Genomic DNA, 14,600 nt, shown 5'->3' on the forward strand with positions numbered 1-14,600 from the left:
GCCAATCCTTATCGGTTGGTTCATGTGCATTTCCTAAGTCTTTAACAAACTTTTGACACTTAGCCAACTCTTTTCTATTATCTGGGAATTCAGTCATAATGGAACGTAATTCTGATCTAGTCCAAGGACAATGCATTGTAACATTTCTTAAAGGAACTACACCATCCTTATCCGCCTTCCCATTGGGAACTGATATTGTGCGGACTGGATATTTACCCACTGGTTCACTATCTTCAGGGTTAGCTACTTCAGTACTTTGAATATTATCTTTCCTAGTGGTCACACTACTCTCACCTATCTCAGCCATTGCCCCCTTTCCATACTTACGCTGAACCTCTAACATATTAACAGCATGGGCAATGGCTGAAATTACCGTGGGTTCATCCTCTTCTTCAGAAACACTTGCTTTAAACTGACTTAAAACAGGTTATAACTTAGCAATTTTTATTTTTTTTATTTTTAGTAACGGCTGTTCTTATTCCTCCCGCCACAGAGGGTGGCGGGGGCGCGCTTGCGCTGTGTTCTCCACGCTTCTCAACGGCTACTTCCGTTGTGCTCGTGCTTTTCGCCACACCCACTTCCGCTATGCACTCGTTGCTCTGCCACGTGTTGCCTTCCATTTGCCACAATTTTAAACAATCATTATGTTTGTTTCTCACTTTTGTTGAATTAATCAATCACACTTTATCTTTTACGTTATTTAGTACCTCTGCATTAAAACTCCCTATTGTTGGGAAAGGCCTAACACACTCTTTGGTCATCTCGACCCAAGCATCACAATATGCAGTTGCGTACGCACCATATTTCTTGCACATAAGAAACCGTGCTGAACCAATAGGCCCTTCCTTAGGCAGTACACTGGACATCTCTAGCGTATGCTTAGCATCCATGTTGAACAGTACCAGTCTATGCAGACCACACTTCCAAAAACACTTTCAACCCTTTGCTACAAACACTCGACCGCTAGAGATCTCTTACTGGCCATGGACGTATTTGCTCAAGCCGCGTCCCCTCGCTTCCTCTCGTACCAAACGAGGACCCCTAACACAGAAAATATCACTGTAGGACCCAAGGGCTATCAGCTCCTCGATACCCTGGCTAAACCACAAAAATCTGTTGAGTTTATTACAACTGGTAGCACAAAGTCGATACAATCAACCAACCTTTCCAATGTATTTCCTCCCCGCTGCCTTCCCAAGTTACAATCACGGCTTTCATTGCCGTGTGGTCCGATTGCAACGCTTACAAATACTAACTATGAATAAGCGTTGCGATGGCTCTTAGGAGCGCGCGCAAAAACTTCCTTTGTTTTCTCTCCCGGTATACCTGCCCTGTATACCGTCCTTCAGTTGGGCAACCTGCCTCGTCAGACAGCAACTGAGCACCTCAACAATAAACAGTGTATCTACGCCACAAAATCACACACTATACACCTTTTCTGCGCAGAAAATCTAAAGTTCCCAACAATAGTAATAATGTCTCAGAGGCTTTCACAAGTAATTATAGTATGCACATATAATAACTATCAAAACGATTGTTTAACCACGTGGCAAATCTACAGGAAGTTCACATACGCAAAGCAGGAAGTACACATACGCTATGCAATACAATATATCAAAACGCAATATGACAGAAAAAGAAACAGTTTTCTCTTTTCTCCCTAGATTCTAGTTAGCGCACCTTCAGATTATGCATAACGGACATTTGGTTTCACAACACAGAGTAAAATTCAGGTTTTGAACACATTGCGTTCTTACCCATATATAACGCATTTCCACGCTTTGTTGGGGAACCGAAATCCGTCGGCCTTGCGCATCGAAACCTCCGCTGCGAGCCCCCAAATTGTTAAGAGCGTTTTGTTGCTATCCAATAACGATTGTCGAATCTTGATTTGTGTTTCCAACGCACAAATATTTATTCTCAAAAAGTAGCAGAATAATTCAAGCGAAATAATAAAAAATACAGCTGTTACTTATCGCAGGCACTCTGGATCCAGTGTACAGTTATTCAGTCCTGAAGTCTGTGGTCTATGTGACTGAACACTAGATGAGGAGCTGCTGCTTATATGCAAACAGAGATACAGTAAAACAATGCAAAGGCTGTGGCTTGCTTCTATTGGTCCAGGTTTCAGGAGGGTCCAGGGGGTTGCAGATCATAGGCTAGTTTAAGCTCAGGAATCCAAAGGAGGGGGTCATCTCTCCAGTGGATGGGTTCTGATCTTCCCGCCAACATTTCTAATCATAATAGTCCATAATTCCTTAACATTAAAAACTTGCGTATGCACTCTGCGATCCCTTCGCAGAGTGAACCGGACAGTCGCAAATGTGAAGGGGATTAGTATGATACCACACATGACATGATTCCTTCAATGTGTACCATATGTTTTACTGATATGCATATAACTTATAATATTACACATAAACTCTACTATATTTCGACATATATAACTATGTGCTGCAACTACCATTAATGTGTACTATTTTACAAGTGTGAGTGTTTGTGCGAATGTATGTAAAAGCGTAAATACTGTTTGTGCCACGTGTTGCGGACGCGTACGCCCTTTCACGCCGTAGCGTGCCATACGCATCTTTGCAGACAAAAACAACCAAGTTTGCTCGATTTTAATTGAAATGACTTTATCCAATTTGCTGACTTCGACACCTCTTAATCTAATCGTGTTAGTGTACAGAGCAAATCCATCAGATGAGTCCAGGGGCCCCGCACCAGGTCCTTGACATGTGGGCCCTCTGCACCCAGAGTGACATAGACAGACATAAAACCAATGAGTTCCAGTAGCGCCAGTGCGGTTTTGCTGTCCCCGTCCACTCCTGCATACATATATACATATGTATATAAACTGTATTGAGAGGAATTATTGTATTCCCATTACTGCCTCGTATAAGTTATTAGTGGGCTGCTCAACTGTTAGTACATTTCTGATCCTCTGTTAACATTATGCTACAAATAAAAAGTATATCAAGCATGAATGTATATTTTATTCTTCAGAAAGAATCTTATTTATGCCCAGAAACTCCTATTTATTTACAGGAACAGTTTTTCTAAAACAGAAGGCATTTATATATCTTTAAAATATTGTGGACAGATGCGTGCAAGTCATTCCTTATATGTCCCTGTAGGCCAACCATGCATCCTGAACAGCTGGTTTATAACTCAGATGCAGCCAAATATACAAGTCCCTATAACTGCTTTTAGATTTTTAGTTTTCATCAATGCAGGATTTGGAACAATAGATTGTACAGTAAAGGATCTATGTTCTCATGAATAGCTCTCCACACCAGCTCAAAACACAGCAGTCTCCTCATAACAATAACTTTCGCCAACAGCACCTCCCACGTAACATTAATACCCCATCCTATGTAATATTAATACCACCACTGCCCAAACATAAATAATCCTCCCCCACCAGCCACATGTACAGGGTGGAGAGAACAGAAAAGAGGAGTGAGGTAGAAGGAGAGGGGTGAAGAAGAGAAGATTAGAGACATGAGAGGGAGGGGTGGGATAGAATGGATCATTGGCCTACTACACAGTTTATAGGTTGCTGATCCCTGGGGTGAGGCCAGCCACCAGCAAATATAGCAATGGTGGGGCCAGCCCCCTTTAGGGCACGACCAGACTTTATAACCCTGGGTAGTCCTGACTGGGTCAGGGTCACTTACAGCCTTCCCCTATACCATACTTGCCAACTAATTTCTCCTCCCCTCTGTGGGATCTAGGGCAGGGCACCACAAATTATTATTATTATTTTTTATTTATTTATTTGTAAGGCGCCACAGATTCCGCAGTGCTGGATACAGAAGAAAGTAACAAATAGATGAGGTAATACATGTCAGCAGCACATATAAGTGTGAGTGATGCTATGGGGACTCACACAGAGGGCAACAAAAGACGTGACAGGATGTACGAGGGACGTGGGACAATAGGCAGAGAGGACCCTTCTCATGAGGTCTTACATTTTAAAGGGGGGGGGGGTGAGAGACAGTAGGCAGAGCCACCTTAACTACATTATGGGCCCCCGGGCAATGCAGTGCATCGGGGCCCCTAAAAAAAAAATATATATATATACATAGATATATATATATATATATATATATATATATATATATATATATATATATAAATAGTGTGTGTGTGTGTGTAAAAAAAATATATATGTATGTAAAAAAAAAGTGATTATATATATAATCACTTTTTTTTACACATATATATATGGTGTAACAGAAGACAGGCAGGGCGCCTCAATGTGTATTACCACTTGTATAGTATAAATGGATGTAATATCATGCGTACCATTAGGTAACATTATGCGTACCAGATGATCTCTTCAAATTGGCACAAAATAAATCCTTTGGCACAATTTGAAGAGATCATCTGGTACGCAGTTTATATATATTTTTATACCCTTTTTTTGGGCTGGTACACACGGGTGTCCTATATATCATAATTGTTGATTTCTGGGCATATGTGTTTCTGCACGATAAGGAAGTCCCATAGGTGGTATATATTCCACAGGTGGTGTGATTGCACATCCTGACAATACTACTCTATGTTGTGTTCTGTTTTCTGCATTGTCCATTATTTTACCAACTGGGAGGAACAATTTATGAAGAGGATCCTCCTTCTCTGATTAGACGACCTACCAATACCTAATGGTACGCATGATATTACATCCATTTATACTATACAAGTGGTAATACACATTGAGGCGCCCTGCCTGTCTTCTGTTACAGTGTCTTCATTTCCGGATTAACCATCTGGCTACAGGATATCGTGGCTGCCGCTCATACTTGAGCTATTTATACATCTGGAACTTTTCTGCTGCTTATTATACTACAATATTGTGACTACGTTGTGGTTTTGAGCGCCATTTTATATATCTGTTTGTTTGTTTTTTATATATATATATATATATATATATATATATATATATATATGTAGGGGCCCCCTTAACTTACCTTAAGTCCGATCCCTCTCTTTTCTTTTTTCCACGCTGCCGAGTCTCTTCTGCGCTCTTCCGTCCTGTGCTCGCAGCATTCACTGCGAGCACAGCACGGAAGAGGGGACCAGGGAGGGAGCCGGATCACCGCTGACGTGACCGCAAGGTAAGTATTTTCATTTTTTTTTCTTCAGGATTTTTTTTCTTCCAGCGATGTCTCGGACGGGCCCTCTTGCCCGCAGGGCCACCGGGCACCTGCCCATTGTGCCCAATGGAAGAGACGGCCCTGACAGTAGGACCAACTGGGAGAAAAAATTTAGATGGGAGACGAAGAAGAAGAGGTGATGGATATAATGGTTAGCAGGTGGTAGAATAGTCCAGCTTGAAAAGGTGAGTCTTGAGTGAGCGTTTGAAGAACTGAGGGTTGGGGGAGAGTCAAGTCAGATGGGGTAGGGAGTTCCAAACATTAGGGGCAATATGGCAGAAGTCTTGGAGGCGAGCATGGGAGGAGGTAATGAGGAGTAAATTGAGGCGGAGGTCAGAGGCGGAGCGGAGTGGACAGGTAGGTATGTACCTCGAGACAAGGTCAGAAATGTAAGGTGGAGAATTGTTGGTAAGGGCTTGATAAGTGAGGTTAAGGAGCTTGAACTGAATTCTGAAACAAATAGGGAGCCAATGAAGGGATTTAAGCAGAGGAGAAGCGGAAAAGGTGCGGTGGGAGAGGAAGATGAGCCTAGCCGCAGCATTCTGTATGGATTAATGGTAAGAAGTGTGAGAGTGAGGATGACCAGTGAGAAGGAGGTTGCAATAGTTGAGACGAGAAATGATGAGTGAACGGACCTGGATATTGGTTGCTTCCTGAGAGAGGAAGGGATGGATTTTCATAATGTTACGGAGGCAGAAGTGGCAGGATTTGGTGAGGGACTGGATATGAGGGGTAAAGCTGAGGGCTGAATCAAGGGTGACTCCAAGGCAGTGGGCTTGGGTGACAGGAGAAAGAGTGATGTTATCAACCAAGAGGGAGATTTCGGGAGGGATAGCAACATTGGCAGGTGGAAAGATGATGAGCTCCGATTTGGAGATGTTGAGTTTCAGGAAGTGCTGTGACATCAAGGTAGCTGCAGCAGAGAGACAGCTAGATACCTGGGTTAGGACAGCAGGAGATGGGTCAGGGGAGGAAAGATAGATTTGCGTGTCATCTGCATAGAGGTGGTATTGGAGGCCAAATGATTGAATGAGTTTACCAAGAGAGGTGGTGTAGAGAGAGAAGGGCAGAGGACCAAGGACAAATTCTTGTGGGACTACAATAGAAAGGGGAAGAGGGGGGAGGAAGAGCCAGAAGCAGACACACTAAAAGAACGGCCAGAGAGGTAGGTGGCAAACAAGGAGAGCGCTGTTTTATGAAGACCTTTGGAGTGAATGGTGGTGGTGAGAAGAAGAGACTGATCAGTGTCAAAAGCAGCAGAGAGGGAGAATTGACCATTGGACTTAGCTGAGAGCAAGTCATTTGCTACATTAGTGAGGGCAGTTTCAGTTGAGTGAAGGGGATGTAAGCCAGACTGGAGAAGGTCAAAAAGAGAGTGGCAAGAGAGAAAGTGGGTCAGACGATTGAAGACAAGTCGTTCGAGAATTTAAGAAGCAAGGGGGAGCATAGATATGGGGTGTAATTGGAGAGAGAGGATGGGTCAAGGGAAGGTTTCTTGAGAATAGGAGAGATGAGAGCATGCTTGAAGGCAGAGGGGAAGATACCTATGGAGAGAGAGAGGTTAAAGAGGTGAGCAAGGTGACAACAGGCATTGGAAGAGAGGGAGAGGAGGAACTTGGAGGGGACAGGATCGAGAGGACATGTTGTAGAAGAAGAGGAGGAGAGAAGAGAGAGGATCTCGGGCACAGTAACAGGTGAATAGGAGCCAAGGGTGGCAGAGTGAGTGATAGAGAGGACAGGTGGGGGCAGGCAAGTCTGACGAGAACAGATATCATTGTGTATAGAGTCAATTTTGTCTTTGAAGTAGGTGGCAAAGTCAAGAGCAGTGATGGACGAGGGGGGAGGAGGTGAGGTAGGATACAGTAGAGAATTAATGGTAGCAAAGAGGCGTTGGGGTTTATTGAATAGGGAGGAGATGTGGGATATGAAATAGGTTTGTTTGGCAAGAGAGAGGGCAGAATAGTAGGAAGAAAGGATGAATTTATAGTGGGTGAAGTCAGCAATGGAGCGGGATTTCCTCCATTGGCGTTCAGAGGAGTGGGAGCACTTTTGGAAGAGACGAGTGCCAGGGTTGGGGTTTAGATTGGCGGGATGAAGGGGGGGTGGCAGGGGCTGCAGTATTAAGGGCAACAGAAAGTGTGGTGTAGTAAAGAGAGACAGCAGCTTTGGGACATGATAGGGAAGAAATGGGAGCAAGTAAGGGTTCGAGAGAGGACGCAAAGATGATGGGGTCAATGCTGTTGATGGGACGCAGCGTGCGAGCAACTTTGGGTGGGAGAGGCGGGGCAAGGGGTAAAGAGAGGGTAAAGGAAAGGAGATTGTGGTCAGAGAGGGGGAAGACAGAATTGGAGAAGTTGGAGATGTCACAGAGATAGGAGAACACTAGGTCCAGGTAGTGACCATTACGGTGGGTGGCAGAAGATGTCCAATGGGAGAGGCCATGGGAGGAAGTGAGAGTGAGGAATTTAGAGGCAGCCGTAGTAATAGAAGAGTTGGTAGGAATGTTAAAATCCCCAATAATAATAGTGGGAAGATCAAAGGAGAGGAAATGGGAAAGCCAGGTGGCAAAGTTATCAAGAAATTGAGAGGATGGTCCAGGGGGACGATAGATGACCGCAACACGAAGATGGAGAGGGGAGAAGAGGCGGATGGAGGAGAAGGAGACGGAGGTTTCAGGTGGAATAACACCAAAGGTGTTGCCAGGAGAAGGTAGGACACCTACACCCCCTCCTTGGCGTTCCTCAGGACTGGAACTGTGGTAGAAGGAGAGCCCCCCGTGGGAGAGTGCAGCAGGGGAAACTGTATCAAAGGGGGAGATCCAAGTTTCTGTAAGGGCCAGGAGACCAAAGGAATGGGAGAGGAAGAGGTCATGAATGGGAGTGAGTTTGTTGCACACAGATCTTGCATTCCAGAGTGCACAGGACATAGGAAGGTGAGTAAGGGGAGTTATGGGAATAAGGTTGGCAGGATTGGATGTTCGGGGGAGACAGGGTGATATGTGGTGGAGGGGGGAGCGACAGGGGATAGAGGGAATAGGCTTGGGTCTGTAGTGTTAAGCACATCTAGTCGCTATCCAATGAAGATTGTCCACTTCAAATTGTGTGGTTCCAAATCACAATGCGACTTAATAGCAAAAAGCAACAGAGTAAGAATGGCCTGCTCTCGCAGTGGTCCAGGAGACCTACTTAGAATGTTGGAGTCTTCCGAAAATTTTAGGAGAGTGGGTAAGTATACCCTATATCCCTGAATCTGGGGCCCCACTCAAGCCGAGTGAGAACAACAATGTAAAGTTAAAAAAGTAGGAATCAGCAGTTAGGCTGTACAGGTCCGAGTCCTAGGCCAGTGGCTAGATTGCATAGTGTTTGATCTGGCCGTGCTTGTAGTGAACCCTTAATAACCATTAAGGTTTGGGTGAAATGGATCTATCTTATAGCTTGCTGTCTATAAAAGGCCAGCAGAAAACCAGAGAGCCTTGTAAATGATTAGAAATGGGAGTATGCGTGATTCCATTACAAAGCAATATCTTTTGAACAAAGAGCTTTTTTCCACAAGAAGTTATATAGGAGTATTTTTTTCTTCAGTATAATACCTTTTTAATTCATTAGTATTCTCTGCGATGTCAAAACAGAGTGATTTATTCCCAAAGCCCATCTGGCTCCTCCATTCACTTTAAATCGCATACAGAAAATTGCATTTGCTCTTTGTAAGCTGCGTTACAGAAATGTCACGGTGTGCAGCAACAGATGATATTTTTGAGTAGAATAACAGACTCAATCTGTGCAGTTCAGGTGATTTCTGAGTAACATCGATCACTATATCCGAGGAAAACTAATTGATAACATTGGAAAATAATTGGCTTTCACTTTCCACATTAAGGGGTCAATTTATTATAGGGAGAAAAGTTCTACGTCCGGCCAAAACGGGAGTTTTCATACATCCTCTCTCGTTTCGTAAGGACAAACAGTACAAAGACATAGTAGAAACTGTAGGCTATAAAAGTCGGAACATATGTTAAAGAGAAAATCAGATAGATGTAAGGTATATATGATCTATAAGATATGAGTTACGTATATATGAGAAATCCCTGGTCTGTTACCTCGGCACTCTGAAACCAAATACATTACAGTAATATAAAACAGTTTTGTTGTTTTTTTTATCAACTGCATTCTTTTCATTTAGTACCTTGCCAACTGTCTGTCCTGCTAATCCTTGTCCTGCCCTTCTTTATCTAGGCTTCATTTGAAAGATGAACTGTATTGAAATGTACATGCAGGTTGCAGGGGCAAATGCAGAATTTGTGGAGAGGGGTTTCCACGCTACGCCGCCAGTGGGCGTGACCAGCATGCATGGGGGCGTGACTATAATTTTAGACAGTGCTTGGCAGCTCTCAAACTTTTCCTATCTACATCATATACACAGGCAATTCCTATCCCCATCATAAACACAGCAAGCCACCTCAAGCATACAGTGCCCCATGCTGGGAGGGGGTTTCCAGACACTAGGAAACTCCCCTCGGTTTGCCTATGGGTTGTATCTGGAAAATGTGAGAATGTTAAGGCTATTGATGGGGAAGGCTATTTACCATGGACAGCGATGTTCTGCCTCTGTCCTATCAATGGCGATAGGTGGGGATGAGCAAAGGATAATCAGCAAGCCGGTTCACGCATGAGCATATGACATAAACGCTAGCCTGACCGCTGCCAGCCAGGATCACCATGGAGCCGAGTATCACTCAGCTGTCACGGCAAAATGTTTTGCTAGGTTTATCGATGGGTTTTGATAAATATGCTCCTTAGTCACAGGTGGCAAATAATGTAATGACTGTTGTAATTATTTCAAAAATAGATTCCCCATCCATATATTAGAAGAGTTATGATCATGTATGGATCGATTATTCATTCTTCTTTGAGGATTTATTGATCAGAAAGGTCAGCTGCATGGTATTTGGCAATCTCTAGGACCTGCGCTTGGGCTTATTCAGGGTAATATGCTTATATGTGATGTTACATATAAACCTACATACATCTGAAACAGCTTGTCACATCACATGGAGGATATCTTTATATAGCTGTTTCTATTCATAAAGCTTCTGCGTGTTGTCATTTCCTTTTATTTTATTCTGGCAATTGCAGCTGGTGCATTCATAAAAATCTCTGAGCTCCAGGCTCTCTGCACTCCACCATAAAGCAAGGGGAATAGAATGTAAGCTATATTTGTACTACTGCCATCACATCCAAACATACGGTATATTCTGCTATAGCCAAAGCACAATTTCAAAATATAAGAGAAATGATGGGTGGGCTTTGTCAAATCTGAACATTATTGTGCCACATTTGCCTACACAGTTGAGAAGTACCATTATTACTTCATTAGAAACTATTGACTTCACTGAATACATCTGTTACCTATTAATAAAACTGATGATCATTTTATTGGTTATTATGACAACTCATAATCATTTTATTGGCATTTCTGCAAGCATAAACACTGAGTACTTCCACAGACTGTGCTGAGTGGTTTTATGTCAAACCTTTTTATAAAATTCCCTTTGGTGCAGGGATTCCATTCATAGTGTAGGGGAAGTCCAGGGGATAAATGTATGAAACTGGGAGTTTCCAGCGGGTTTGAAAAGTGGAGATATTGGCTATGGCAACCAATCAGATTCTAGTTTTCATTTTGTCACTTGTACTAAATAAATGATAACTAGAATCTGATTGGTTGCTATAGGCGACATCTCCACTTTTCAAACCCATTGGAAACTCACAGTTTGATACATTTACCCTCAGGTCTCCTCTAATGCAGCTTACATGTAATTCTAGATACCATAGTGTTAGTATACAAAGGAAATCATTAGACTATCCCCTCCCTATAAAGAATGTCCAAAATTTTAAATAAATAAATAAACTGTTAGAAGAATTGAGAATGTATCAAACAAAGAAAAGGTTCATAAAAAAAATCTCTGTAGTAGCTTCCATGGCTTGATAAAACCACTTAGGTCATTATGTGTGACTGGGCATTACTGCTATTAATGTTCATCTTCCTGGGCATTACTAATACTAATTGGCATCTTCCTGGGCATTACTTTTACTGATTTTTTTTTTTAACTAATACTAATTGGCATCTTCCTGGGCATTACTTTTACGGTTTTGTTTTTTTTTTACTAGAAATTACTTTAACTGAGCATCACTGCTAATAACGACCATCTCATTGGTCATTACTACCCCCACCATTTCTCTAACACACTGCGTATTGCGATACTCTCCCGTGTTAAATTTTACTTTGACTTCACACCAAAAATCTCGCTGGAGAAATATTACATTGACAATTATAGATGCAACATATTTTGTGAGACACATCAATATTAATGAGACTGCATCCTGTCAATTTACTGACGACTAGTGGAGACAACCAGGCAAGTCGTTCCCACATCTTCCCCATTATATACCCCACAGGGTGATCTTTTTCTCTGAACCTTTTACAGCTAATATAGAAGAGTCACAAACATAGGGACATCCTTCCCCTTGTATTTGATTACCTTCTTTTTGAGAATATATGGTAACTGCATCCCTCTCAGACACTGTGATCTTATGACATTGAGGTACTCCCTTCTATTTATCTTGTCACATATGTCCTTTCCATCTATTTGTCTTGTTAGATATGTCCTTTACTGACCTGTAGAATAAAATGAAGTCTGCAAGCATTAGTGGTAGTGGCTTCTTAAAATTCCGCTTCTTCAACAGCACTAGAAATTCATTTGTGGGGAATATTACCGATTATATCATTTCTGCTCTTCTTAATAATGATGTTTTCCAAAACTACAAATGTAATTGATTGCTATAGCTCCTATGTAAATGTGACTCTGTCATCAGCACTTGGTATAAAACGTTGTAAATAGCATGGAATCGTTTTATGTATAGTCATTTGCAGAAAACTATATATATTATTTATATGTGGAAATAAAATTCTGCATCTGACAGAGATTTCTTCTTCTTAACTACATATATTGCAATAAACCTTAAGTGCACTTGTTGCCTTCATGCAGCAGAGGCAGAACCAATATCTGTGAGAATCATAGGTGATTGTATTTATCAATAATGAGAGATCACATTATCATAGCTAAATACACATATTTTATCCACACTCAAAGTTAGCACTAAAACATTGGCAACACCTAGGGGGGGAATTCAATTCCCCCGAAGTAGCGCAGCGTTAAACCTATTACCATTATTATGGTAATAAAGTGCTTAAATACCGTTATTACAGTAAATTTAACCTGGCTTTCTGCTCGCAGCCGGGTTAAATAAAAAGTGGGCGTTGAACCTACTGTAATAACGGTATTTAAGCACTTTATTACCGTAATAACGGTAATAGTGTGCAGGCCGCGTTATTTTTTACAGTAACGCGGCCAATTGAGTTCCCCCCAAAGGGTCCATTTCCTCAGCTTCTACCAATACACTAGAGCGTTTCTCATCATTTGTTTAATAGGTAATCTCAGGTCATGGTAAAAACCCTTAGGTTTGCCAAATGCCTCCTCAAGTGTGTCTATTAACTCTTAGGGGGGTATTCAATTGTCCGCGGGTTTGAGCGCGGAAAAACTATTACCATTAATACGGTAATCTCTCGCTGGATTTCAGCTCGCAGCTCCAAATTCAGCGAGAGATTACCGTATTAACGGTTTTTCCACGCAGGATTACCGTAATAACGGTAATCCTGCGCGGATCACAGGATTTTCAGCAATCCCGCGGACAATTGAATATGCCCCTTAGTGCCCCCTAATGTCTATACATTTATCCAAAGTACCCACTAATCTGAGTACATTCATAGTACTCCTTATACATGTGAATATTTTCATAATACCTTTTTATAGTTTTTCAGACATTTTTATTAGTCACATATAATCTTAATGTTATAGGGGCTAAGAACCCAGGCACTAGGGCACAGAGTGCACATGAGCAAAGTTGTTGCGAAATTTTGAGTGACCTTCCAAATACAATCTATACGAGTTCTGTTTTTTGATAGTCCCCTGGTAGGAGCTTCATACCTCCTGTCCTGATTTGTGGGCTGCAAAAGTGGTGGGGCTTAACAACAAGTGGGTGGAGTTGTAACATACTTTTCTCAGTGGTTGATTGGAGTGAGGGCGGGTCTTATTTTGTCCCGATTTTATAATTCTAACTATTGGAAGGTATGGAGTTGAGTCCATTAGCCCAGCACTGTGAGACAACAAAGCTAATCGCTGTTCCACCATCCTGCCCACTGTGAATAGAACTAGGGCTACAGTGGTCAATTCACTCACCTCTGTGGTGTGGTTAGGTTTGGTCTGGACACACTTAAGGCCAAATACCACCTACACGGTGTGCCAAATTTCACAGCCAAATATGGAACAAGGTGAATAGTTTTTAATATTTCACTCATCTCTATAAATAATCCCTTTGCATGCTTGCCAGAAGATTGATCGATCAAACACTAATGAATGAATCATCTCTCACTGGAATATGCAGTCATTTACTATAGGCACACAGCACATTATTTCTTGATGCGTATTTCTGTTGGTGCTTTGACACATTTTTGCTATTTCTGTCTGCCTTAGGGCAAGGTGCTGTATTGGCTTCTGCATATTAAACTATTTCCCTAACCAATGCCCTCAGGTCCTTAACACTTATGGGGAAATGTTCTATTAAACATCACTGAGAGGACTGCTAGATCTCCTATAACTGCTCTACGAAGAAAAATGCTCACAATTCTCTACATAGCATCTATTCTAGGCCTCATTCAGCCCTGTAAGAGAAATGCAATAAATTACATGATCAGGGGCTTATTTACTGCAATGGGCTATTTTGTCCAGGGATAGAGTGAAGTATTGCTCATTTAAACTGAACCCATCACCTAAGCACAGTGGATCTCATTTACAAACTGCAGTATATATTATTATTATAATTATTTTTATGATTATCTTTTATTTATAAGGCGCCACAAAGAGTCCGCAGCAACATACATGACATATACAGAAAGCAGTGATCCATAACACATAACATGATACATGAAGAACAAATTACAAAGACCAGACATACTGAATGAATAAAAATACAGGTAACATGGTAATGTAGATCAAATTATATGAGGGACAGTGAGTGAGAGTGATGGTAGTAATCAGTGGGAAATATGCCTAAGCTTAAGAAAACTGGGCTAGGGAAGCAGGCCCAGAGATACAGAGGGTGATGGAATATTAGGAGGAGACACAAGGAAAGAGGTCCCTGCTTGTGTCAGCTTACATCCTAATAGAAAGGGGAGACACAAATAGGGTCATACTGACTGGGGGAGTGGGGGAGAAAGCTGGGACAAGGGAGTTAGGAGGAAGGCTAATAGGCTTGAGTAAAGAAATCAGTCTTAAGGGCACGCTTGGAGCTTTAAAAAGTAGAGGCTATCTTGATGGAGTGTGGG

The 14,600-nt window shown here is 42.0% G+C and overlaps 1 protein-coding gene and 1 long non-coding RNA gene across 2 annotated transcripts in view; both read left to right on the plus strand.

The window, feature by feature from the left end:
- Positions 1–14,600, plus strand: part of ADRA1A (adrenoceptor alpha 1A) — a 103,150-nt gene that overhangs the window by 23,118 nt on the left and 65,432 nt on the right. The window lies entirely within an intron of this gene.
- The window catches only part of LOC142151646 (uncharacterized), a 175,261-nt gene continuing 164,806 nt past the window's right edge, over positions 4,146–14,600 (plus strand). Inside the window, exon 1 of the long non-coding RNA XR_012691224.1 lies at positions 4,146–4,190. This is a non-coding gene — a long non-coding RNA (uncharacterized LOC142151646). The remainder of the gene's footprint in view (positions 4,191–14,600) is intronic.

The sequence above is a fragment of the Mixophyes fleayi genome, chromosome 4 (genome assembly GCF_038048845.1).
Source record: "Mixophyes fleayi isolate aMixFle1 chromosome 4, aMixFle1.hap1, whole genome shotgun sequence".
NCBI classification, from domain to species: domain Eukaryota; kingdom Metazoa; phylum Chordata; class Amphibia; order Anura; family Limnodynastidae; genus Mixophyes; species Mixophyes fleayi.